The sequence below is a fragment of the Rhinopithecus roxellana genome, chromosome 10 (genome assembly GCF_007565055.1).
Source record: "Rhinopithecus roxellana isolate Shanxi Qingling chromosome 10, ASM756505v1, whole genome shotgun sequence".
Classification (NCBI taxonomy): Eukaryota; Metazoa; Chordata; class Mammalia; order Primates; family Cercopithecidae; genus Rhinopithecus; species Rhinopithecus roxellana.
Window position 1 is genome coordinate 8001626 of NC_044558.1, and position 26883 is coordinate 8028508.

A 26883-nucleotide genomic window follows, 5' to 3' on the forward strand; every position below is an offset into this window, starting at 1 on the left:
AAAAAAAAAAGAAAGAAGAAGAAAAAGAAAGAGAAAGAGAGAAAGAAGAAAGAGAAAGAAAGAGAGAAAGAAAGGAAGAAAGAAAGGAAGGAAGGGAAGAAAGTGGGTCACTTACAGAGAGGAAGACAACTTTTATAAGAAAATCTGGGAAATGCTCAGGATTCTGTTTAAAGGCCTTTTTAAGAAGTGCTTTTTTGCCACTTCCTAGTCTTTGTCATGGTTTCCTACTGCACACATGTTTGCAGCACATGGGAAGCGGGAGGAGTCAGAATGTCCTCCTAACTCCCCTGACACCCAGTTCCCAGCTTCATCCTCTAGAAAAATGTGTGGCTTTAACTTTTCAGGTCACAGACCCTTTCAGAATCTGGTCAAGGTGACGGACCCCCTACCCCACCCTAGATGCAGCCACACACGGATAACTTTTCTTTTTTTTAATTTTAATTTTTTCGTGAATAACTTGTCACATAATTTCAGCAGGTTCATCACCTCCTGAAGTCACACGGACTCCCTTGGGAATGTATGGAGACCCCGGCCCAGGTTAGGAAAACCTGCTCTTGTGTGGATTGCTTCCAACAAGTTTAAATTTGCCTTTCCTTAGTTGTCCATAGATCTAAGCTCTAAAAGTCCCATGGAACTTGTAACGAGACCTCCACATGTCCCATCTCCCAAAAGGCTGTTGTAGGCTTCTTAGATTTTGGAAGACCAGGTCAGCACAGACAGCACTGCACTCAGCTGCAATACTTCAAAGGCAGACATCAGCTCAAGGCTAGGTTCTCTGCGCAGCTGGTGCAAGGTGAATGGAAGCAAGAGAGGGGCTCAGGAACAGAGTCCATCTGAGACCCAGCAGTCCCTCCTGACAGTGACAGTTTTGTAAGTTTCTGTCCTAGGAGCTGTGAGCCTGCAGACTTGCGGTTCTTGAAGTGGAAAGCGGCTCCCATCCCTAGGAAGGATCTCCCAGCCTCCGTCCCCCTCCCCCACGGCTACACGTACAGCTCTCCTTTCACCTCAGGCCCTGCGTGAACACACCTTTCCCCAGGGCTCCTGCCCCGCCAGCCTGCCCGGTCTGTTAGTGCTGTGAGTCTCCGAATGTACCAGCCAAAATCAGGGAAGGTTTCTTCCCACCCACTCAAAACCTCACTTTTCTCATCATCCAAACTCTGAATCTAAAGTCCAGTTGTGATTTACCAGCTTGAGTTCAAATCCGCTCTTGGACTTAGTCTGCAACCAGCACGTACCCTGGGATGAGTGAGAGGCGATAGGCTAGGAAGGGATCTGGGGTTTACTAGTGACAGGCCAGGCTGCTAGGTTTGGCTGGGGTGCCACAATGTGCACCAGGCAAGGGAGGTGAATTCAAATACCAGAATGTTGGGCAATATGTCAAAGAGTGAGGCTGGGCATGGTGGCTCATGCCAGTAATCCCAGCACTCTGGGAGGCTGAGGCAGAAGGATCGCTTGAGCCCAGGAGGTCAAGACCAGACTGGGCAACATAGTGAGACCCTGTCTCTACAAAAAGTTTTAAAAGTAGCTAGGTGTGGTGGCGCACATGCCTGTAGTCCCAGCTGCTCAGGAGGCAGAGGTAGGAGGGTCCCTTGAGCCCAGGAGGTCGAGGCTGCAGTGAGCCGTGATCACACCACTGCACTCCAGCCTGGGTGACAGAGCGAGACTCTGTCTCAAAAACAAAAGCAAAAGACAAATAATGAAATTCATGTTTTGCTATTACAGTCCTTCCTCTACCCTCACCCTGAACTCTACGTCCCATCCTCTTACTCTACAACGCACTATGCAAATGACTCATTGTTCTCTACGATGTTACCCTGCTGGGTTCCATTCTCTCTGAGCTTTGTAGGACTCTAAACCTACGTGTAAAGGTATGAGCACTTCAAAGGAAGATTGGCAGGGAAGACCAGTCCTTCTGCTTACGTATTTCACTCTTTGATTTTAAAAATCAATTTATCCGGGCCGGGCGCGGTGGCTCAAGCCTGTAATCCCAGCACTTTGGGAGGCCGAGACGGGCGGATCACGAGGTCAGGAGATCGAGACCATCCTGGCTAACACGGTGAAACCCCGTCTCTACTAAAAAAAAAAAAAAAAAAATACAAAAAAATTAGCCGGGCGAGGTCGCGGGCGCCTGTAGTCCCAGCTGCTCGGGAGGCTGAGGCAGGAGAATGGCGTGAACCCGGGAGGCGGAGCTTGCAGTGAGCTGAGATCTGGCCACTGCACTCCAGCCTGGGCGGCACAGCGAGACTCCGTCTCAAAAAAAAAAAAAAAAAAAAATCAATTTATCCAATAGATATTTACAGAACTCTAATTAGGTTAGGATACTAGTGTATGCGGATACAGAAAAATACAAAGATATACCAGGATACTGGAATATGGGTAAATATATGAATGAATGAAATCTGGATTCACTTTCAAGAAGCTTGCTGTCTAGTAGAGGAAATGACATATAAACCACAACACATGGTATAAAAAATATATATGGCCAGGCACAGTGGCTCACACTTGTAATCCCAGCACTTTGGGAGGCTGCGGCAGGTAGATTACCTGAGGTCAGCAGTTCAAGACCAGTCTGGTCAACATGGTGAAACTGTCTCTACTAAAAATACATTGAGCCAGGCGTGGTGGCGTGTGCCTGTAATCTCAGCAACTTGGGAGGCTGAGGCAGGAGAATTGCCTTGAACCCAGGAGATGAAGGTTGCAGTGAGCCGAGATTGCACCACTGCACTCCAGCCTGGGCGACAGAGCGAGACTCTGTCCCAAAAAAAAAAAAAAAAAAGTTACTGCCCTAGCTTAGTAACTATCATGTAGCAAGTGATATTTGAGCTGGACACTGAAGGATGGGTAAGAGTTAGAGAGACAAAGATGAAGAACAGGCATTCTAGGTGATAGGAATGGTATGCCAAGAGCCTTGGAAGCAGCAGGGCGGACCTACCTGCAGACTAGCAAATAGTTCTATTTGGCAAGAACATAGGGAGAGGGAGTAGACAGAGAGAAGGTCAGAAAGCCAAGGTGAAGTCAAGACTTTGCATTTCAGGCTGAAGAGTAGTTTGGGAAGTTTAGGGGAATCGCTGAAGGTTTTTGAGCGGAAGGTTTCATCCCAGCACTTTGAGAGGTTGAGGCGGGAGGATTGCTTGAGCCCAGGAGTTCAAGACCAGCCTTGTGGTGATCATAGCTGTATCTTAGAAAAATTAATTGGGAGTTCTCTGGAGGCTACATTGAAGAAAAAGAAAGCATTGGGTAGGGGTATGAGAAGAGGGAACAACTACAGGAGCCTTGTCCAGCAAGCTACTTCTGGTCAACTAAGCCGGTAGGGACCTTGGCCTCTGTTCTCCATAGTCCTCACCGTCTGGACCTCTCACGGACAGTATAGAAGGACAGTATAGTTGTTAGGAGCAGACTCCACTATAAAGTACCTTCTCAGAGCTTGGTCCACCATGTGGAAAAATTATATCGATTTGTTTTAAAGACTAAATGAGAGTCTATCAAAACACTTATTAGCACAGAGGGAATGGATAAGCAATTTTTAATAGATGGTTGATAGGATAATCATTATCCTATGACTCATCTTGTAGATATGTGTGTCTAAAACTGGAATCACCTCCTTTACGGGGAGGAAGCCACAGTTTCTCGTACCAAGTAGATGATAATGAACATGAAATAAACAGATATCATGATAGGTGAGGGATTCGGCTGTAAGAGTTTCATTAAATTTAGGACAATCATTCCTTTTGAATGAGGACTGATATTTTCTTGCCTGAAGTGTTCCCTGTTCTCTCAGAAGTACAATCACTATAACTCGGCAGATAGGATGGGATGAGTCTGTCCTCGAGACAGGATATCAAGCCTCAGTTCTGGGTAATGTTTTGACCTCACTGGTCCTGGCAAGCATTAGTCTGAAGTCACTAGGCCTCTGGGCCTGTTCCTAATGGGCCTGTGTCCACCCAGTGAAGAGGTATTCATAAGAAGCCCATCTGCTGGCTACATTCACGGGAACCATGGTGTAGGCCTGGAAAAAGAGCTGCGTTAACAAGGAGGTAGTGGGAGCTAAGAGTTAGTATACAGCAATATTTAGGTGCTGGACTCCTGGTTGCTTTTCCCAATTCTATTGCCCAGAACTAAGAAACTTTGGACACTCTCTTCTCTCTGCCGCAGGGCCTGATCATCAAGGCATTCCTGAATATTGACTACCTCCTACCAGAGCCTCCTACCTACAAAGGCATTGATGCACCAAGTGCCAGAGGGCTCTCCAGGACTTAGGAGTTTCACTCTAGCTGAACATAAAAGGTGAAACACAGAAGAAATCTGGCGCTGTGGTTAACGGTATAAACAATGGAGTCAGGGTGCCTGGCTCAAATCCTGGCTTTCTCACTAGCTGATACTAGGCAGTCACTCAAACTTTCTGCCCCTTAGTTTCCTCATCTCTAAAGTAGGAATAATAATAATAGTATCTACTAAATGGGATACTCTGAAGAGTTAAATAAAATAACTTAGCTTGGTGCAGTAGCTCGTGCCTGTCATCCCAGCACTTTGAGAGGTTGAGGCGGGAGGATTGCTAGAGCCCAGGAGTTCAAGACCAGCCTGGGCAGCATAGCGAGACCCTGTCTCTACAAAAATTAAAAGATTACCCAGGTGTGGTAAGACACGTCTGCAGTTACAGCTACTCAAAAGGCTGAGACGGAAAGGTTGTCTGAACCTTGGAGTTCAGGGTTGCAGTGAGCTGTGATTACACCACTGTATACCAGCCTGGGTGAGAGCCAGACCCCATCTCAAAAAAATACATTAATTGAATAAAATAATTTGTGTAAAGTGCTAAATACAGTAATGGCCCATAGCAAGCACCTAACAACTGTTAACTATGATTTTTGAATTAACTCATAGCATCCAACCTAAAAAGCAACATATGGCAATAAGGAATTTTCTAGGCCATGCCTTTAGAATTTTTTTCATCCTTTTGGAATTTAAGCTTCTTGTTAGAAGATCCTGTCCTGTATTTTCATGGATGCCCCAACACCCATCCCCGCTTTCTTGCGATCAAACAGGGGGTCAAATATTTTTTGAGAATATAATTAAGTACATGTCTACATTTCCAATTTCTAAATGAGTGAAATAGAGAACTAGGAAACTTAAGATAGTGAGACTGATGTCTGCTGGGCAATCAGAGAAGACTTCTTGGAGGAGGTGAGACTGAGGTAGCCTCCTTGACAAGTTTGATAGGATTTAGATAAAGTGAAGCAAGGAAAATTCTAATTACTGAAGCCTCAAACGGGTTGGGTGTTCATGAGAGGCCGGGGCAGACTTTGTGGGCACAGCTGCAGCATACCACACACACTAAGGATGGCACTACTGTGCCCAGACCTGGGCTCTGAGTGTGGGGCCGGAAGACCAGGCTTAAGTGGAGCCAGAAAGGCCTGGGACAGACTGGGCACAGTGACAGGAGCCCATTAGCTGCTCAAGAGACCCCTGCCAAAATCTCAGCGACAGCTGGGCACAGTGGTGCACGCCTGTAATCCCAGCTACTTGGGTGCCTGAAGCAGGAGAATCACTTGCACTCGGGAGGTGGAGGTTGCAGTGAGCCAAGACTGGGCCACTGCACTCCAGCCTGAGCGACAGAGCGAGACGCTGTCTCAAAAAGAAGAAGAAGAAAAAAAATCTCAATCGGCTAGGCCAAGTCCTTCCTGTGCTGTCCCTGTCCCTGCCTCATCCTCCCCGCCCTGCCCCCTGGCTCCTCCTTCACACCCTGTGCCAGACAGAAGGCCTGGGAGTGAGAAGACTGGCCATGGGGACAGAGAGCTGGATCCAAAGGTCAAGGCTGAGTCTGCCAGAGCCTGCAGGATCCCTGCACCGCTTTATTGGCTCCCCAGGTTGAGCTGAGATGCTGCTCTGGGTGGAGAAGGGGCCACGAGCCTCTGGAAGACTTCTGTGTCACACCTTTCCACCAGGGAAAACTGGGTGTGGATGTTTCCCCTTCGCATGTAGTCTGAGATCTCCATGAGCAGTCTTCCTAGAGGGGAAGGGGGAAGGCTCCTCACAGAGATCTCAGAGTACGTAGGAAGGAGCCAGTTCTTTCCTTGCTTCTGCGTCTCCTCACAGCATCACCTACAAGGAGTGTCTGGCACACAATGGACACTCTTCCTGGCTCTGGTACAGAGTGACCAACATAACCATTAACAGCATTTCCTAATTTTACAGACAGGGAAAGCAAAACACAAAACCATGGTAATGCCTATATAATATGTGTCTATGTCAGAGGCATTCGAACCAGAGTGACTCCATCTTGAATAGGGGCTGGCAAAATGAGGCCGAGACCTGCTGGGTGGCATTCCCAGGAGGTGAGGCATTCTTAGTCACAGGATGAGGTAAGAGGTCAGCACAAGATACAGGTCACAAAGGCCCTGCTGATGCAGCAGGATGCAGTAAGGAAGCCGACCAAAACCCCCCAAAATCAACATGGCGATGAAAGCGACCTTCCGTTGTCCTCACTGCCCATTATCCGCTAATTATACATTAGCATGCTAAAAGACACTCCCACCCGCCCCATGACAGTTTACAAATGCCATGGCAACACCTGGAAATTATCCTATACCGTCTAAAAGAAGGAGGAGTCCTCAGTTGGGGGAGGGGGAAAATCTCCATCTCCTTCCCAAAAAACTCATGAATAACTCACCCCTTATTTAGCATACGATCCAGAAATAACCATAAAAATGGCCAACCAGCAGCCTCAGCGTCGCTCTGCCTATAGAGTAGCCGCTCTTGTGTTTCTTTACTTCTCTAGTAAACTGGCTTTCACTTACTTTATGGAACAGCCCAGAGTTACTGTACAAGATCTGAAAAACCGTCTCTTGGGGTCTGGATCGGGACCCCTTTCTGGTAATGACACTCTTTTCATGTGCTAATTCACTTCATCCTCACAATGATCCTACGACGTAGGCCCCGTTATTATCTTCATTTGACACGGGGGAAAACTGGGGCCTAAAGGATGAGGAGCTTCCCAAGTTCACCCAAGGAGTAAGTGGTCCACAGGACTAGGAGCCTGGGATTTGCACCGAGGCAGTCTGGCTCCCTTCTCCACTGGCCACTGCCATGCTACCTGGGTGGAGGAAGCACAGGTCCAATGGCGGGCAGAGTCCAACACAACCCAGGATTCCTGTCTTCCAGGTCTCTCCACACAATTCACCTACTCAAAACTTCATGACAGTCTAGCAAGCTTGTCCAACCCATAGCCTGTGGGCCCCGTGCAGCCCAGGACGGCTTTGAACGCAGCCCAAAGCAAATTCGTAAATTTTCTTAAAACTTTATGAGTTCTTGGTCGGGCTGGTGGCTCACGCCTGCAATCCCAGCACTTTGGGAGGCCGAGGTAGGCGGATCACCTGAGGTCGGGAGTTTGAGACCAGCCTGACCAACATGGAGAAACCCCCATCTTACTGAAAATACAAAATTAGCCGGGTGCAGTGGCGCATGCCTGTAATCCCAGCTACTCAGGAGACTGAGGCAGGAGAATCGCTTGAACCCAGGAGGCAGAGGTTGAGATGAGCTGAGATTGCGCCACTGCACTACAGCCTGGGCGACGAGAGCGAAACTTCGTCCCAACAACAACAACAACAAAATTTTATAGATACATATAAATATATATATATGAAGTTTTTCTGCGACTTTTTTTTGAGTTTATCATAGTGTTACTGTATTTTATGTGTGGGGCAAGACAATTCTTCCAGTGTGGCCCAAGAAAACCAAACAACTGGACACCCTGGACGACGAAAAAGAACACTCTTCAGTCCCTGCCGTCACCAAAGCCCCACCTCAGTTCCTGTCCTTAGGTAACACCAAGATAGCAAAATGGAATTTTACCAAACCGCTCTTAGGTTCCTTCCCCAGGAGACCAGAAATGCCCTGGGGACTGCCTGCCTTTGAGGCAAATTTTTTTTCCTTTTTAAAGAAAGTGGTAAACATCTGAAAATAGAGTTTTTGAAAGAAAGTGACTCTTCAGTTGTAATTATAGCAGAGTAGGCCACTGCTTTCTATCAGCAGGAAAGCTGCTTCTATTTTTTTTTTCATTCTGTTTTTGTGGTGATTTTGTTTTTGTTTTTGTTTTTTTTTTTTTTTGGAGACCGAGTCTTGGTTAGTTGCCTAGGCTGGAGTGCAGTGGTGTGATCTTGGCAACCTCCATCTCCCGGGTTCAAGAGATTCTCCTGCCTCCGCCTCCGGAGTAGCTGGGACTGCAGGTTCCGGCCACCACGCCTGGTTAGTTTTGTTGTATTTTTAGTAGAGACGGAGTTTCACCATGTTGACCAGGCTGGTCTGGAACTCCTGGCCTCAGGTTATCTGCCCGCCTCGACCTCCCAAAATGCTGGGATTACAGGCGTGAGCCACCGCTCCGGCCTTCTAAATATAGCCTGTATAATGCAAATCCCAGAGAGAGGCAGCCGCCGGCCCCATTCAGTTTCCTCCCTCAAAGGCTGGGGGTGTGCGCCCTGGGCAGGGCGGCGGGCTCCCTGCGGAGATGCCCCAGCCCCACCTCGTGCCCTCCCCAGCAGGCTTCGGGCCCTGTGCACAGACGCACATGGCGGGGGAGGAAGAAGGAGTCAACTTCACGCCAGATGTTCTGGGGGGAGCTGCTGCTTAAGTACGTGCTAGGATCAAGGGTGCATTTGCAAACGTTTCAAAATGCCTTAGAAGAGGTAGGAGTCAAGCCCTTGGGATCTGGAGGGGAAGGAGGAGACGCAGTTAAAGGAGCAGAAAGGTTGGTGGGGAACGGGCTCAGTAATGGCCCCTGTCATAGCCTTGGGCCGGGACTCGCCAGCTCATTTTCTATTTCTAACTCAATGCCAGGCACTGAGTACTGTGCGCAACCTAGCAATTTGGAGACGGCGGTGGATATGCATGTAACAGAACCGGATGCTCTCCGGACAAACGTTCTGAAAGAAAACCAAACGGAAGATCCTCCCACCTCTGCTGGGTGTCTCTAATGACCCCTGGGGTATGTTCCAGACATGCGTGGGCATCTGCGAATTTACTCACCTGAGAGCTGCCTCTACTTTTTTTTTTTTTTTTTTTTTTTAACTTTATTTACTTATTTGGAGACGGAGTCTCGCTCCATCACCAGGTTGGAGTGCAGTGGCGTGCACTGCAACCTCCGCCTCCCGGGTTCCAGCGGTTCTCCTGCCTCAGCCTCCCGAGTAGCTGGGGCTACAGGCGCTACCCCCACGCCCGGCTGATTTTTGTATTTTTAGTAGAGACGGGGGTTTCACCATGTTGGCTGGGATGGTTTCTATCTCTTGACCTCGTGATCCGCCTGCCTCGGCCTCCAAAGTGCTGGCATTACAGGCGTGAGCCACCGCGCCAGGCCTGCCTCTACCTCTTGATCCTTGGGATCAGAGATGAGAAATGCAAAGACGGTCCCTGTGTTATGTGTGTACTGTTTGTAATTGTAATTCACAATCCCCTTTCTTGCTCCTCACCCCATTTTCAATTTAGAATGTTTCCGAGACACTATCTGAAACTCCTGGAAGGCTAGATGTAGGCATAAACAGAGTAGAACTCCAGATTTCTGCAGTGCTCCTTAGGGGCTGCGTTTCCTGCATGCCCTTGAAAATTAGAGATTTTTTTTTTAACACTTCAAAATGATTCCAGAAAGGCAGGCAGATGAGACGATAACCAGGTTGTGAGGAAGTCCAAGATATTTGGTGAGGATGCTCAAGTTTTGGGAAAGTTCAGCTGAAATAGCAGTTTGTGGGTGGACTATTAGCAGGAAGTTGACTGGAGAATTAATCAGAGATTGAAGGGACATGGGGAACCGGGAGGATGAAGTTTGAACTCGGACTCAGGATATGGAAAAAGATTCAGTGAAGCCGAGAGTCCCGTGTGCGTAGGTTTTAAAGTCCTAACCAGCCCCAGGGTGTCTAAGGCACGCTGGTAATTAGAATCAGAGATTCCATTCAGCAAAAGCAGACAGGAAAACAAATCTCTTTTCTTTGTTTGTCCTGGTTGAAAACCAAACACGGTAGCCATTTGATGAAATTCCAGTGTCAGGAGTGTTTGGGCAGGGAAGGGAGGGTAAAATGGCAGCTAGCCTCTGACCACAGGGCAATCTGCCTCTCAGGCCATTCCTCAGCCCTGCACTCTGGAATGTTCACAGGGTGTCTGTGCATCTCCCCTGATTCCAGCCCACAGGACACTTGCTCTCTCTTTCTTGTGACCCCAACATGTCCGCTGGCAAGACTCAACATTCCTGTCTGGGACTGAGCAGCCTGAACCACTTGTATGAGTCACAGGTAATTTTCAGCAGTGTGAGAAACCGCTGTATGAAGAGTATTAGGTCCTGAGGAGGCTCAGCTCTGGGGTGATGGAGATGGGGGCGGGGGTGGAGAGAAGGCCCTAAAGGTCAACTGCAATGTCCCCCAGTTTTCATGTATCTTCAGCAACAGAGACAAATCCCAGCTAATCCAAGCTTTTGAAAACCTGACCTTTTGTAAAAATGAGGAAACTAAAGTTATAGCCCTTTCTGGGGTGTGGAAGCTTTGGAAACATGGCACCACAGTGAGGCAAGCCGGGGAGGGTGCCAGCCCAAACCAGAACCAAGTGTGGGCATTTCATGCCATTAGCACAAAAGGTTAGTGGGCCGGGTCAAGCTTGGGCAAGATCTCACAAGATCTTAGATCCAGTGTATTTTCTGTCAGTAGATTTCAATCAGAAACGTCGTGAAATATACCTCAGCTTGGCATTGGGCTTGGGGCAAAGATCTATGACTTTCTTTTCCAGGGAAGTTCTCTGAGAACTGAATCAATTCCTCCCCTCTAATCTATATTGCATCCCTTCCTGAACCAACCTACCTAAAACTGTGCCCCACCCCTCCATTAAAAAAAAAAAAAAAATCACGTCATTTAAAAACTTTTGAGGCTGGGTACAGTGGTCCACGCCTGTAATCCCAGCACTTTGGGAGACTGAGGCGGGCAGATCACTTGAGGCCACGAGTTCAAGACCAGCTTGGCCAACATGGCGAAATCCCATCTCTACTAAAATACAAAAATTAGTCAAGCATGGTGCCACGTGCCTGTAGTCCCAGCTACTTGGGAGGCTGAGGCAGGAGAATCATTTGAACCTAGAAGGTGGAGGTGTTGCAGTGAGCCAAGATTGCCCCACTGCATTCTATCCTGGGCGACAGAGTGAGACTGTGTAAAAAAAAATAAACCACTTTTGAGTTTTCTACTGTCTACTAAATCGAGTACACATTCCTTTGCCTGGTTATTTAAAAATCCTCCATAATTTGGCCCCACCTCACCTATCCAGTTGTTCTTTCCTCCCCACACACCGTCTGATCTGGTCAGAAAGTCCTCTGCACTGTCCCAGATAGCTTACTCCTTCCTGCCTGTTTCATTCCCAGTTTTCTCCTCATTCATTCCTGAATCTGAATTTCTTCTTCTTTAACAAAACCAAAAGACCCCACCTTAGGATATTTTGCCAACTACTTCAATTTGCATTTCTCTGTCTCCAAGTAACAAGTCACGCCTTGATATATATACCACCCGATAGACTATAAGCCACCATGAGTTGAGCACAACTTATGTAAGTTATAGTGCCTCACATAAGTTGTGCTCAATAAATAAATGTTGATTAGTTGCAGTTCTTTTTTTTTTTTTTCCCCGCACTGTTGCCCAGGCTGGAGTGCAATGGCGCAATCTCGGCTCACTGCAACCTCCGCCTCCCAGGTTCACACGATTCTCCTGCCTCAGCCTCCCTGGTAGCTGGGATTACAGGCGCCCGCCACCACAGCTGGCTAATATTTTGTAGTTTCAGTAGAGATGGAGTTTCACTATGTTGGCCAGAATGGTCTCGAACTTCTGACCTCGTGATCCACCTGCCTCTGCCTCCCAAAGTGCTGGGATTACAGGCGTGAGCCACTCACTGTGCCTGGCCTAATTGCAGTTCTTTTTCTTCTACAGTAAAGGCCAAACACATACAAAATCAGTCTCCTCCCAATCCTGACTTGGGTCCTCTAAGTTTAGTAGCACAGAGAGAAAATGTAGAGAATGGTTGTACCTAAGATATTAAGGGGGGATGAGTTCAAGACAGAATAAAATGTTTGCCCAACCCTGACATTTTCATGCTCATCTACTGGCATCTTCAGAACATTCAAACCCAGGACACCATAACATCAAATTCCTTTGTGTTTGAGACTTTTCCTCCTCATTCTCCTTCTCTTTGAGGGAACGGTATAAGTACAAGAGGTTGGAAGAAACCATACGCTTCTTTTTTGAAAAATAGAGACAGCAGCTGGTCATGTTGCCCAGGCCGGTCTAGAATTCTTGGGCTCAGGCAAATCCTTCCCCATCGGCCCGCCAAAATGCTAGGATTACAGGTGTCAATCACTGCATCCAGTCCACATATACTTTTTTTTTTTTTTTTTTTTGAGATGGAGTTTCGTTCTTGTTGCCTAGGCTGGAGTTTGGTGGCATGGTCTTCGCTCACTGCAACCTCCACCTCCCTGGTTCAAGTGATCCTCCTGCCTCAGCCTCCTGAGTAGCTGGGATTACAGGCACGTGCCATGACATGCTAAGTTTTGCATTTTTTAGTGGAGATGGGGTTTCACCATGTTGGCCAGTCTGGTCTTGAACTCCTGACCTCAGGTGATCTGCCTGCCTTGGCCTCCCAAAGTGCTGAGATTACAGGTATGAGCCACCACGCCTGGCCCCTGTATACTTATTTAAATGCAATAGAACAGACATCTAGACCAGTGGAATAGAATAGAGCCCAGAAATAAACCCTTGCATATATGGTAAACTGATTGTCAGCAAGGGTTCCAAGACCATTCAGTGGGGAAAGGATAATCTTTTCAATAAATGGTGCTGGAAAAACTGGATAGTCCCACATACAAAATAATGAAACTGGACCCGTACCTTATGCCATACACAGAAACTAACTCAAAATGAACCAAAGACCTAAACTTAAGAGTTAACACTGTAAAACTCTTAAAAGAAAACACAGGGAAAAATCTTCATGACATTGGACTTCACAATGATTTCTAGAATATGACAGCAAAATCACAGGCAACAAAAGAAAAAAACAGATACATTAGATTTCATCAAAATACAGAACTTGTGCACCAAAGGACACTACTAAAAGAGTGAAAAGGGCTGGGCGCGGTGGCTCACGCCTGTAATCCCAGCACTTTGGGAGGCCGAGGCGGGCAGATCATCTGAGGTCAGAAGTTCGAGACCAGCCTGGCCAACATAGTGAAACCCTGTCTCTAATAAAAACACAAAAAAATTAGCCAAGCATGGTGGTGGGTGCCTGTAATCCCAGCTACTCAGGAGGCTGAGGCAGGAGAATCACTTGAGCCTGGGAGGCGGAGGTTGCAATGAGCCAAGACTGTGCCACTGCACGCCAGCCTGGGCAACAGAGCAAGACTCTGTATAAAAATAAGTAAACAAATAGGCCGGGCGCAGTGGCTTACACCTGTAATCCCAGTACTTTGGGAGGCTGAGGCGGGCGGATCACCTTAAGTCGGGAGTTCAAGGCCAACCTGACCAACATGGAGAAACCCCATTTCTACTAAACATACAAAATTAGCCAGGTGTGGTGGTGCATGCCTGTAATCCCAGCTACTTGGGAGGCTGAGGCAGAAGAATCACTTGAACCTGGGAGGCAGAGGTTGTGGTGAGCTGAGATCATTCTGTTGCACTCCAGCCTGGGCAACAAGAGCAAAACTCCATCTCAACAAAATAAATAAATAAATAAATAAATAGATAAATAAATAAAAATTAAAAGAGTGAAAAGACAACCCACAGAATGGGAGAAAATATTTGTAAATTATATTTCTGTTAAGGAATTAATATCCAGAATAGATAAAGAACTCCTATAACTTAGCAGCGAGAAAACAAAACAACTCAATTCAAAAAAGGAGAAAGAACTAGGGTAGACATTTCTCCAGAGAAGATACACAAATGGCCAACAAGCTTCATGAAAAAAGCCTCAGTGTCACTCGTCATTAGATAAATGCAAATTAAAACAAAATGAGATACAACTTCTTACCTATTAGGATGACTATTTGAAAAAAACGAAAGAAGAAAGAAAAAAAAAAAGCAAGTTTTGGCAAGGATATAGAGAAATTGAAATTCTCATGCATGATGGGTGAGAATGTAAATGATGCAGCCACTGTGGAAAACAGCTCGGCAGTTCCTCAAAAAGTTAGAGAATTACCATATGACTTAGCAATTTCATTCCTAGGTGTGTACCCCAGAAAAATGGAAAGGAAGGACTCACATACCCACACACGGACATTAATGGCACAGCATATTCACAACAGCTAAAAGTCAGAAACAACCCAGTGTCCACTGGCAGATGAATGGATAAGCAAAATGCGATATAGTCATACAATGGAATAGTATTCAGGCTTAGAAAGGAAGGAAATTCTGGCTGGGCGTAGTGGCTCACACCTGTAACCCCAGCACTTTGGGAGGCCCAGGTGGACGGATCACGAGGTCAGGAGTTCAAGACCAGCCTGGCCAACATGGTAAAACCCCGCCTCTACTAAAAATACAAAAATTAGCTGGGTATGGTGGTGCATTCCTCTAATCCTAGCTACTCAGGAGGCTGAGGCAGGAGAATTGCTTCAACCTGGGAGGCGGGGGTTGCAGTGAGTCGAGACTGTGCCACTGCACTCCAGCCTGGGCAACAGAGTGAGACTTCATCTCACAAAAAAAAAAAAAAAAAAAAGAAAGAAAGAAAAAAAGGCTGGGCACAGTGACTCACGCTTGTAATCCCAGCACTTTGGGAGGCTGAGGCAGGCAGATCATGAGGTCAGGAGTTCAAGACTAGCCTGGCCAACACGGTGAAACCCTGTCTCTACTAAAAATACAAAAATTAGCTGGGCGTGGTGGCAGGCGCCTGTGATCCACGCTACTCAGGAGGCTGAGGCAGGAGAATCGCTTGAACCCTGGAGGCAGAGGTTGCAGTGAACCAAGATCGCACCACTGCACTCCAGCCTGGGCGACAGAGTGAGACTCCATCTCAAAAAAAAAAAGGGTTTACCCCAATTAATATACCCCAAATGCTGTTGGGTAGGGACTTGCAGAAGGAATGCTAAGTGTGGGCTTTGACAAACCCAATTCCCTGCGGCAACCAGGTGTTGCTGGTTTAGGTTAGTGATTCGTGCTTACGGGTGGGGTAAAAGAAAGACAGCCTTGGCTTATGAATACCTAGGCACAGAATGTCCCAGCTTGGCCCTATGGGGCAACTGTTCTCACAACCCTGTGAGTTCTTCCCAAGGAATCAGGGCCAAACAAAGGATTAAGGACCTCAACAAAAGGGAGTTCTCACTCCAGCTCCTTCAGCAGAGTCACTGTACCTTGAAGGACCGGCACCATTTGTGCTTCAGGGAAAACAACACTGGCCTCTGACAGAAGGTGGGAGTGGGAACTCTCCCCTGCACCCCTATGCGTTAGAAGGAAGGTGCTGCCCACTTGCTGAGCCAGTTGCAGGAGAGCACCTAGGCTTGCTGCATTCCACCTCCTGCAGAGACACCCGTGTGCTCCTGTGTTGTAGCTTGTTAAGGGAGTGTAGACTTGTCCTTGTGTTGAGTAATTTTTCAGGGAGGCTGGAAGAACTAGAGGGTAAATTTCCTCTCTACTCCAGCCAGCGCTTCCAGGAGCCAGGGCCTCCACTCCAATATATGCATGCATTGTGTTGTTATTTCCTATTAAGTCCCATCTTTTCACCCACCACTGAAGTATTGACACTTAGTTTTAAATCCAGTTTAATATTTTATACACAGGTTCTTGTACTGGTTTCCAATTATTTTATGTAAGTCTTGAATTCCCCCTCAAAATTACAAACCCTCAAAATTGCAAACCTCTTGGGAACCCTGCTTTAGCACCCATGTTCCCTCCCACATCCAGTACACAGTGAACATTAGATCAGTGTCAATCACTATATGGGAATATGTAAAAAACCTAGTGTAGATCTATAGTAAGTAATACTCTGCAACAGCTAAAATAATAAGGTGGATCTACATATTCTGACATGGAGAGATTTCCAATTCATATTATTTTGCCCCCCAAATTTAAAGCAATCAGGCACAGTACAAAACCCTTTATGTAGCAGGAAGTAAAAGAAACAAGGGCCTGGTCCATCCATCTGTTTATTTCCTTCCTCCTACGTACCCCTAGTCACAGACATTTGTTACAATCCAGTGCAGCAGAACTCAGTCATTTCCTGTATTTTCCCTTTCAAAAAGAACTGTAGTTCATGTTAAATAAATGTCTAAGTCAGTTGCCATAGGACTTGCCACAATAATAGTCACACTTATATGGGGCTGTCATTGTTCACAGTGCTTTACATGAATTAACTCATTTAACCCTCACGATAGTCTTATAAGACACTGAGGCACAGAGAGGTAAAGTAACTTGCCCTAGGTCAGACAGCACAGCAAGGAGGTGGCAGACCCAGGATTTAAGCCCAGGAGCCTGTGTCCTTAACCTCTATGCTGAAGGTGCTTTTCTTTGTTTCTACTTTTTGTGTATGCCTCAGTGATGGCACTCAGAACGCTGCGTAAGAATTAACGGAAAAGAAAAAAAAATCCCCATTCCCACCCTAACCTGTGGCTCCGTTTATGGACTTGTAGGTTTGAGGTACCTATAAGGAGCTACTGATGCCTGCTGGAAACTATGTGTGGGCTGCTACTGAGAGAACATGACCATTTGCCGTGACTGTGTTAGTCAAGTGATAAACATAGATCTCCCCAGCAAGTGCCTCCTGAGGACGGGTTCCAGCCCCAACCCTAGGTCATATCAAGTACAACTTCAGCGATTAAGCTGGCTAATGATGGTCCAGGTGTAACAAATCCCACCTGATTGAAAGCGGCAGGGGTAGACCTGCTAACTTTTATAGAAACATAGGTACAAAGTATAAGGTTCCTAGGATTCTGATTCTTGGCTCCTCAAAGGCCTGAGGAGCAAAGATTGATGCCATCTAAAAGCAAATTAGAAGGCTTGCCCAGGCCTAGGCCCCCGAATAGCATGTTGGAGATGACACTGTGTTTAGTGCTGTTTCAGGTTAGGTGAGCACCCCTCCAATGTGCAGACCTACTGTCACAGCAATATATATCCCTGGTTCACACACGGAATGTTTGCTCTCTGGCAGCCAAATGCACTTGGAACTGGCAGTAATGATCTCACAAAAGCAGGAAAGCTGAGCAGTGAGTCACATGACTACCAAGGTATTGAGATGGAAGAATTGGGCATCACTTAATGAAAATATCTTGGCATCTCAGAATCAGAAGTTTGCAAACTTGGAGGCAGTTTCAGAACCATCATATTCAAAGTCCTTGTTTTACAGAAGTGGCAACTGAAGCTTTAAAAAAAAGGTAGGCCTCAGGGCTCCTTGCCTGAGCAAAGTTAAAGTGTAGTTCTTCCAATACAATTCACTCAGACCTCCCTTTCAATGACAGCAGGGCCTTTAGTCCCAGCTACAGTCATTAATTCATCCCTGGTACTTGACTTCTATTCCTCCTTTCCTCTTAATGGTCCTGTTTTCATTTTATTTTGTTTTGTTTTTGAGACCTGAGTCTTGCCCTGTCACCCAGGCTGGAGTGTAGTGGTACCATATGGGCTCGCTGCAACCTGAGCCTACAGGGTTCAAGTGATTCTCATGCCTTAGCATTCCAAGTAGGGCTAATTTTTGTATTTTTAGTAGAGATCCCCGTGTCTTCACTATGTCGGCCAGGCTGGTCTTGTACTCCTGGCCTCAAGTGATCTACCCACCTCGGCCTCCCAAAGTGCTGGGATTACAGGTGTGAGCCATTGTGCTAGGCCACATTTTTATTTTTAATTGTTCTGTTTGTGTTGTTTACTCATACAGAAAACGAGAATCATACCTCCATTCCACCACCCCACTCCAACCCCTCCACTGTGGCTCCAATACTACAGACCACTCCCAACTTCAGTCCCACAAGAATGGAAGGAAGGCTGCAACTTAAGAGACTGGGGTTAGAAGTGATCTTCATAAATTGTTTGCCTTGCCTGTGTCTAGAGTTCTTATGGTATGGGTCCTCCAGGTGGTTTTCAGGCTTTTCTCTTATGTAACCATGTTTATGAGGTGAAATTATTTGACAATGTGCTTGTACTATTTTCAAATAATGAAAACCAGCCATTGCCCTACTAATGTCTCATAAAAACAAAAATTTTGCCTTCTACGTGCAGACTGCTCTCTGGTTTTCAAAACTACTGCTTCTCCCTTCTGGAACAGCCCTATCTTCCTGCTTGGAAGGGGGCATGGGAAAGTGGCTGCACTGAGTTGCCCCTCCTGCCTCCCTTCCCTCCCCTCCCCTCACCCTCTCCACCTCCTGCTTTGCAGGAGGCAGTGGGTTGATGTCCACATTAATCTGCAGGTGGGTTCCAGTTGGAGAGTCTCTGGACAAAAGCAAAGCCTACTTTTCTCCTCAGGGTGAAAGGGGTGGGGAGAGGTCATGAGGATGGGAGGAGTGTGCCCCAAATCAAAATGCTTCTCCTGGAAGTCAGGAAAGAATTCCAGATCACTAGCTCTGATCAGACTCTTGTGCTAAAGAAACAGGCTGGGGCCGGGTGTGGTGGCTCACGCTTGTAATCCCAGCACTTTGGGAGGCCGAGGCGGGTGGATCACGAGGTCAGGAGATCAAGACCATCCTGGCTAACACGGTGAAACCCTGTCTCTACTAAAAACACAAAAAATTAGCCTGCTGTCGTGGCGGGCGCCTGTAGTCCCAGCTACTCAGGCAGGAGAATTGCTCGAACCCGGGGGGTGGAAGTTGCAGTGAGCCAAGATCGTGCCACTGCACTCCAGCCTGGGTGACAGAGCAAGACTCCATCTCAAAAAACAAAACAAAACAAAACAAAAAAACACAACAAAACAACAAAACAAAAAAACAGGCTGTAAGGCAAGTCTCTTCTAATACTGCCCTGGAGCTAGGTTATTTCCTAGACTGGCTCAGAAAATATCTGTCTTTGAGGACAATGCCGCTTTAGCGTAGAATCTAGCAGAACACCGTCGTTCTACATGGTCCTGGCATGACCTCCCCTTGGGGCGTGGAGGGCCGAAAAGGGCACATAGTTTCGGTTTGACAGTCTAAGATGTGAATCCCAGTTGAGCCATTGACTAGCTGTGACCTTGAGCACATTAACTTTCCTGAACTTCAAGTTTTCTCATCTTAAGTCGGGGTTAGTAATACTTACACTGCGGCCCTAAAAAATCAGAGAGAAAAAGGAGTCTATGCAAAATGCTTGCTCCATACAAAGGGCCCAGAAGTGGTAGTTTTCTGTTTGTTTGTTTTTTGAGACAGTTTCGCTCTTGCTGCCCAGGCTGGAGTGCAATGGCGTGATCTCGGCTCACTGCAACCTCCGCCTCCCGAGTTCAAGCGATTCTTCTACCTCAGCCTCCCGAGTAGCTGGGATTACAGGTGCCCGCCACCACGCCCAGCTAATTTTTGTATTTTAGTAGAGACGAGGTTTCACCATGCTGGCCAGGCTGGTATCGAACTCCTGACCTCAGGTCCGCCCGCCTCGGCCTCCCAAAGTGCTGGGATTACAGGAGTGAGCCAGGGCCGGGCGCGGTGGCTCACGCCCGTAATCCCAGCACTTTGGGAGGCCGAGGCAGATGGATCACGAGGTCAGGAGATCGAGGCCATCCTGGCGAACACGGCGAAACCCCGTCTCTACTAAAAAAACAAAACAACAACAACAACAAAACAACAAAACCCACCTCTACAACCGTGAGCCGCCGCGCCCGGGGCCATTATTATTGATAACTAAGGGACGCCAAGGGAAAACTCAGCAGGAAATCAAGGGCTCTTGTGAGAAAAAAGGAACCGAAATAGCCCAGACTGGCGCTCCCCGGACTCTGCAGCTGGCGGCGCTGCCCGCGGACGGGGCGGGCTGGGGGTGGGGGGCGTGGGGGAGACGAAGGGGAAGGGGCTGCGAGGCGAGTTTTGCGTCGGGAAAAGGTGAGGGCGGCCCGGGCCTCCTGCGGGGGAAGGAAGAGGTGCAGCCACGTGACACAGCTCAGCGCCCAGCCCCGAGCGCGCCGCGGACCGGATGCGGGAAGTGGGCTGGGGGCCCCGCTCCCCTCCCCGGCTCGCCCGCCCGCGTCAGCTGACCTGGTTTCCGCGCGCCCCGCGCTCCCGGGCCCGGCCGCCCCACGCCCCACTCCGCGCCCGCCGGCCCTGCCCTCCCTCCCCAGCTAGCCCGGCCGCCGCGGCCTCTTCAGCCCAGCGCCCGGGGCCGTCCTGCAGTTCCCCCGAGTGGGCCCGCAGGCCGCGGCCGCCTGCTCAGCACAGGCCCCTTCACCTCGGGACGCGACCGCCCTGCGCCGCGCTGTCCCCCTGCAGCTGCCCAGGCCTCCCGCAAGGGCCACCGAGGGCTCCAGGCACACCCAGGCCCGTTGTGCTCGCCCACAGCGCCCCCCCTGTGGCCCTCAGGGACCCTCCTGCCCTGCCCCCCGGCGGCGCGGCTGTCTGGAGCCTCAGCGCCGTCGCAGCCTCTCAGCCTCCCAGCCTCGCGCCGCGTGGGGCGGGGAGCGCGGCCCTCCCGAGGCCGCGGAAGAAAGGGTCGCAGCCGCCGTCGCGCCGGCCCTCAGGCCTACATCCGCCCCGCGGCCACGCGGCTCGCAGACTAGGGAGGGGAGAAGGGAAGAAACACCCGATTCGGGAACACGACTCTGTCCCTTCACGTCACCCGCCCAAGACCTGTGGGGCGTGTCGTCATGTTAGGGCTGGAGATGAGGAAACCGAGGCTCGGAGAGATGAAGCGTTGTGCGGCCACCGAGCGGCTGCTTTGCCGCGAAGCCAAAGCCAACGTGTTTTCTTAGCGGCAGTAGTTGGAGCCGCGCCTTACCGCAGCTACTCTGCCATCGGCCAAGAGGTCGCATCTTTTCTGGAACTTGCTCCCCGCTCGCATCACGGGAGCAGTCAGTCTCCTCTTACAGTGGAAACTATTTTGCCACTTTTGGGGGGAATATTGAGTTACCAACTCATCTCTCGGGTCTTGGATAACACTTTCCTTGAGCCCACAAGATGCTCCAGCACCTCTGCTTCCCTTTTTGATAGCCCTCATAATACCACCTATTGCAATTCCTCTTTTCCTTGTCGGTCTCCCTCTGCAGATGGAGTGAAGGTACCTGAGCACGGGAACCATGGTCTTCATTGCCGCCGCAGCAGTAGCTGAAGGGCCATGGGCCGGCTCCCAGGGGCCATAGTTTCCCAGGAACACCATTTGAGAACCACTGAACTAGAGTCTGCAGGTTAAAGTAAGGCAAGAAGGAAAACCAGAAACAACTAAAAACCTGACCTTTCATCACCTTAATACTGGCCATCATTTATCGAGTTGCTTATTAGATAACAGACATTGTTCTCAGTGTGTGAGTGCAGTGCTCCTCCAGCATAAATGTGGGTCCGAATCGCAGGGGATCTTGGTAAAATGCAGGTTCTGATTCAGTACCTCGGGTGGGGCCTGAGATTCTGCATTTCCAACAAGCTCCCAGGATACTTTGTGTAGAAAGGCTTTGGTGTATTAACGTATTCTATCTTCTTAATAATCCTATGAAATAACTGCTATTCCCACTTTACAGATGAGGAAACAGGTTAAGCACATATGAACTTACATCAAAATAAATAGACTGCAGGGCAAGGAGGGAGGGGAGAATAGTGTGGGCAGTGTACAGTTTTAGAAGAAGCAGAAGCAAAGTTCTAGGCAGAGGAAAAAGGATCTACAGAAGGCCTGGCATACAGGGCAGGGGGACGAGGCCTACACACAGGGCTGTCTCACCATTAGATATTATATGCACAGTACTTGGGGCTATGGGCTTCCTGAAGGTCCCAAGTATTTGACACCTGAAAAAAATTTATTGACACCCACATAGGAAAAATGAACATTTAAATTAATAATTCCAAAATTCAAATCATGAATTATTTCAAAGATTTTACATGATAGAATTCATATTTAGTAAGTGATATGGGTATATTTTAATGCATTTGATTTTAAAAATGGGGTAGGGCCTACTAAGAACAGGCCAAGCCCTGGCCCCAGTGGGTTTGGATATAATCCTGAGGGCAGCTGGGAACCACTGATAGAAGCAGGAGAATGTTCTCTGTGGCTACAGTGAGGAGAATGAATTGGAGGGAGGCCAGACTGGAGGCCCAGTGGCTAGAGACCAGATAGGCAGTTACAGTCTTCCAGATTGCGAGACAATGTCTCTTTAGTGCCAAGATTAGCATAAAATCATAGCATTATATAACCCAATTATTCTTTGATTCCTTCGGCCCCAATCTGACTCAGCATTCTAAATTTACTTAAGGTCTGGGGACAAGGGTTTTTGGCAAATCCTTGAAGGCAAATGATGTTACATTCAATCAGTATATGCCTTGAGCCAGACAGATATGGTTACGGACCTCAGTTCTGCTGCTTGCCAGCTGTGTGACTTTGCACAGTGATTTAACTTCTCTGGGCCTCAGATTCCTTACTGGTAACATAAGCCTAATGGTTGCCTCACAGAATTAAGTGAGAAAACTATGTATATAGGACTTCTTATGGAATGAGTACTTAGAAATAAATGGTAGCCGTTATCATTTATGTGCCTTTGTTCTGAAATATGCTTAAGTTTTCTCTAGGAAGGAACAGAGGGTAAATTATTTAGTATTTTCATCAATCTTCTGAGATAAAAATTATTATCTTCATTTTGCAGATAAGGAAAAAGGTTCAGAGATTAGATCACAGCTCTGTGAAGTAGGGGCACAAAGTGGTCAACCTGGAAGAGCTGGACTTTATTTTCCTTGTACTTCTGTCCATGCACTCTCTCCAGCAGTTGACATCTGCCCTCTTTGATGGCTCCATGACCAATTTCCCTTAGTCACGGCATGAGTCAGCCATGAGGGCCGATGGCACACCACCGAATACTCTGCTGTGGCGCCACTGGCCTCCATGTGCCTTCTTCTCCAACGTTTTCCAGCCTCCCTAATACCTTGCCCCCCAGTTTTATTGCTTCTGGATTTTCCTTATTAAAGAGCTTGTCTCTGAGACTCAGACAGAACCGCCCCAGACTGGGATGGCTTCCAGGGTACCTCCCTTTCAAGGGAGCAGATAAGTAGGTCACATCGGGATGGTGAGGGAGGAAGCTGACTTCTTACGGGAGGAGGAAAAATACTGCAGGTCACATGGAGAATGGAAAACAAAATAACAGGGTTTCTCTGTTTTCCTAATTCTCTCACACAATCTCACAGGGACAGCCCCATGCCGGCCGCTATTACTGTGACTAGCATTCTGGAAACAGCACAGGCAGTACTGATTTCTTGGATCTTGAGGATACTAGTGGCAACTTGAGGATAAGCCTTGTCGACCCTGTGCTCCCCTCCATCCCACCTGCCTCCTCTTCAGGCGACTCCATAGCCCCCAGGCTATTTTTTTCTCCTACATGGTGAAGCGAAACCTCAGCTTTCACAGGAGCTTCCACCTTGTGGACTGCCCCTTGAGGGCCTAAAAGCACAGAGCTCTGCAGCTTGGAAGCTCTGTGGGGCAGGAAGGCACTGCCTGGGAGTGACTGCAGCAGCCCAGGATCCCATTTACAGAGACGCCTTTGAAGCAACGGGGTTAGGCCATGGGTTCTGCAAGATTCCTGCTCCCCTTCCCAACCCTAGTGAAGGCAGTTCACAGCAAGGAGTATGGGTGAGCATTAAATTACATAGATCACTGTGAAAACCAGAGAAAGACAGCAACAGAGGAAGGGTGCGGCATTAGATATCCAACACTACCAACCCCACCCTGTCCCACGATCCCTTGGGACTGAACCCTGTTTGAATCATAACACTGGGCGGTCACATTTCTAGGAAACTACAGCTGAAGAGGAAAGGTCCTGGTTGTGTGAGTGAGGCTGTGTACAGATTAGGACTGAAAATGTGTATCCGGGCAGACAATTGGTTTCTGGACTCCATGCCCGAGGCACAAGACAAGCGCACAAAACAGAACGACCGAAGCCTGACCCCTCAAACCTGAGGGTAAACAAACCTGCTTCCCTGGACGAGGGCTGTGGAAACAGGGAGTTCACCTCTGGAGAGGCGCGGGGATTTCCATTCATTCTCCTGGCGTGGAGCCTGGTCAACTTCTAGCTCAGAGGCTCGCCGTTCCAGGGTACTGGGAGTGCTCTCACAGAGGCGTGGAGGTGATGCTCCAGACTTTGGGGTGGCACTCTGTCCTACCTGACTTCCACATTGCCCCCTGCCCTCCCAACCCCTGTTCCCAAGGCCCTCAAACTGTTCAGGGGTGCTAGGCCCCTCTGTTCCTTTTCTTCCACCCCTGTAAAAGGCATATTTCCCCATCCCTCAGGTGTTTGTGCCCTGGTGCCCCTGTGGGAAAGCCCACTCTTGCCTTCAGTAGCTCTCTTCCCTCTCCTGAGAGGCAAGGCTGGGTGACAGAAGAGAGACATCCATCTTCACCCGAGCCCTTCATTATGCTTAATCTTTCTAGTGGGGGCGGGCCTGTCAAACACGTCTCTTTCCTAGGCTGGAGGAATCCCAAAGCACCTCTCATCATAGTGGCTGTAAATCCCACAAGTATGTGGCATGCACATAGTAGCGGTGACAGTGTGGTGGTACCCCACACTGAAACAAGAAGTCTGGACTTGAGAGGCCTAGAACCACTTTAGTATGCATCGGCATCACCAGGGGGCTTGTGGAAATACGGATGCAGAAACCCTCATCTCCAGGGTTTCTGATGTGGTGGGTCTAAGGATTTGCATTTCTAACAAGTGATGGGGCGCTGCTGTTCCAGGGACCACATTTGAAAACCACTGAGTCTGAGTATAGCAAAAAGAAAACCTAGCTTTCAGTCCTGCCCTGCTGCTTCCACGCTCTGTGGTCTTGTTGTGACCTTCCTTAGCTTCAGTTCTGCATCCATTAAAGGTGTAGTAATGGCCACTGGGTAGCTGGGAGGATTCGTTTGCGTCATGTGTTTGAAAGACCCTTTCACAGTGCATTGCAAATTGGATACGTCAGTTAGTCAACAAATACATTTTTTTTTGAGACGGAGTCTCGTTCTGTTGCCCAGGCTGGAGTGCAGTGGCCAGATCTCAGCTCACTGCAAGCTCCACCTCCTGGGTTTACACCATTCTCCTGCCTCAGCCTCCCCGGTAGCTGGGATTACAGGCACCCGCCACCTCGCCCAGCTAGTTTTTTGTATTTTTTATTTTTTTTTTTAGCAGAGACGGAGTTTCACCGTGTTAGCCAGGATGGTCTCGATCTCCTGACTTCCTGATCCGCCTGTCTCGGCCTCCCAAAGTGCTGGGATTACAGGCTTGAGCCACCGCACCCGGTTTTTTTTAGATGGAATTTCACTCTTGTCACCCAGGCTGGAGTGCATTGGTGTGATCCTCGCTCACTGCAACCTCCTCCTCCTGAGTTCAAGCGATTCTCCAGCCTCAGCTTCCCAAGTAGCTGGGACTATAGGTGTCCGCCACCATGCCCAGCTAATTTTTTTTTCTTTTTTTTTTTGTATTTTTAGTAGAGACAGGGTTTCACCATGTTGGCCAGGCTGGTCACAAACTCCTGACTTCAGATGATCCGCCTGCCTCGGCCTCCCAAAGTGCTGGGAATACAGGCATGAGCCACCACGCCCAGCCTAACAAATACATATTTATTGAGTAGTCTGCCTGTTGTTCATTGGATACCCTGCCCAATGCCATGAAGATTCCAAGGCCCAGTTAAACATCATACATCTCTGGAACATGATTTTTTTCCTCTTTAAAACGTGGGCTAGACCCATTCATCGGGGATGAACTGACTGAATGAATGGATGTGTTCATGAGTGTTCTTTGCTCTGCAGAGGCACCTGGGCTCTCAGATGGAGATCCAGGAAAGGTCTGGGCAAGGAATAAAAAATTTGGCTTTCACCTGCAAATCTAGCCACCCCGTGCCCCCATCAGAGTTGGACTTCTACACAGGACCTGGAAGGCCGATTAATAAACCAAATTTGGCCTTCATGGTTCATCACAATCTGATTCCAACTTACCTTTATAATCCTATTTCTCACTTTTCTCCTCCATGCACCTTATAGTCTAAACAAGTCTACTCATCCTTCCCCAGATATACCCTGTGTTTTCCTGCCTCCAGCTTTTTGCTCACACTGTTCTCTGCACTAGTCAATAGTGCAATACTCTTGCACTAGTCAAAGTCCTATCCATCCTTCGGAGCTCATTCAATGACTGTCTTTTCAAAGAAGTCATCCCAAATCCATCCATCTATCTATCTATCTATCTATCTATCTATCTATCTATCTATCTATCTGGAGTGATTTTATCTTTTTCTTTTCTTTTTTTTCTTTGAGATGGAGTTTCTGTCGCCCAGGCTGGACTGCAGTGGTGCGATCTCGGCTCACTGCAACCTTCGCCTCCTGGGTTCAAGTGATTCTCCTGCCTCAGCCTCCCGAGTAGCTGGGATTATAGGCATGCGCTCATGCTCAGCTAATTTTTGTATTTTTAGTAGGGACGGGGTTTTGCCATGTTGGCCAGACTGGTCTCAAACTCCTGACCCCACGATCCGCCCGCCTCAGCCTCCCAAAGTGTTGGGATTACAGGTGTGCGCCACCGCGCCCAGCTGGGATATCACATTTCTAGTCTTGGAGCATATTCAGATACAAAAAACAAGAGTTGTCCTATGTAAAACTATTAAAAAGTGAAACAGCCACTTAAAAGGAGATGCCGGCCAGGCGCGGTGGCTCAAGCCTGTAATCCCAGCACTTTGGGAGGCCGAGACGGACAGATAATGAGGGCAGGAGATCGAGACCATCCTGGCTAACACGGTGAAACCCCGTTCCTACTAAAAAATACAAAAAAAAAAACTAGCCGAGCGAGGTGGCGGGCGCCTGTAGTCCCAGCTAC

General features: G+C 48.3%; 1 protein-coding gene and 1 long non-coding RNA gene across 2 annotated transcripts in view; one reads left to right on the forward strand and one right to left on the reverse strand.

Annotated features, from left to right (window-relative positions):
* The window catches only part of NINJ2 (ninjurin 2), a 94279-nt gene that overhangs the window by 55289 nt on the left and 12107 nt on the right, over positions 1 to 26883 (reverse strand). The window lies entirely within an intron of this gene.
* On the forward strand, positions 8584 to 23040 carry LOC104662522. The gene is made up of 5 exons (XR_748004.2): positions 8584 to 8675; positions 9876 to 9909; positions 10161 to 10268; positions 17851 to 18031; positions 21124 to 23040. It is a non-coding gene; the product is annotated as an uncharacterized LOC104662522 (long non-coding RNA).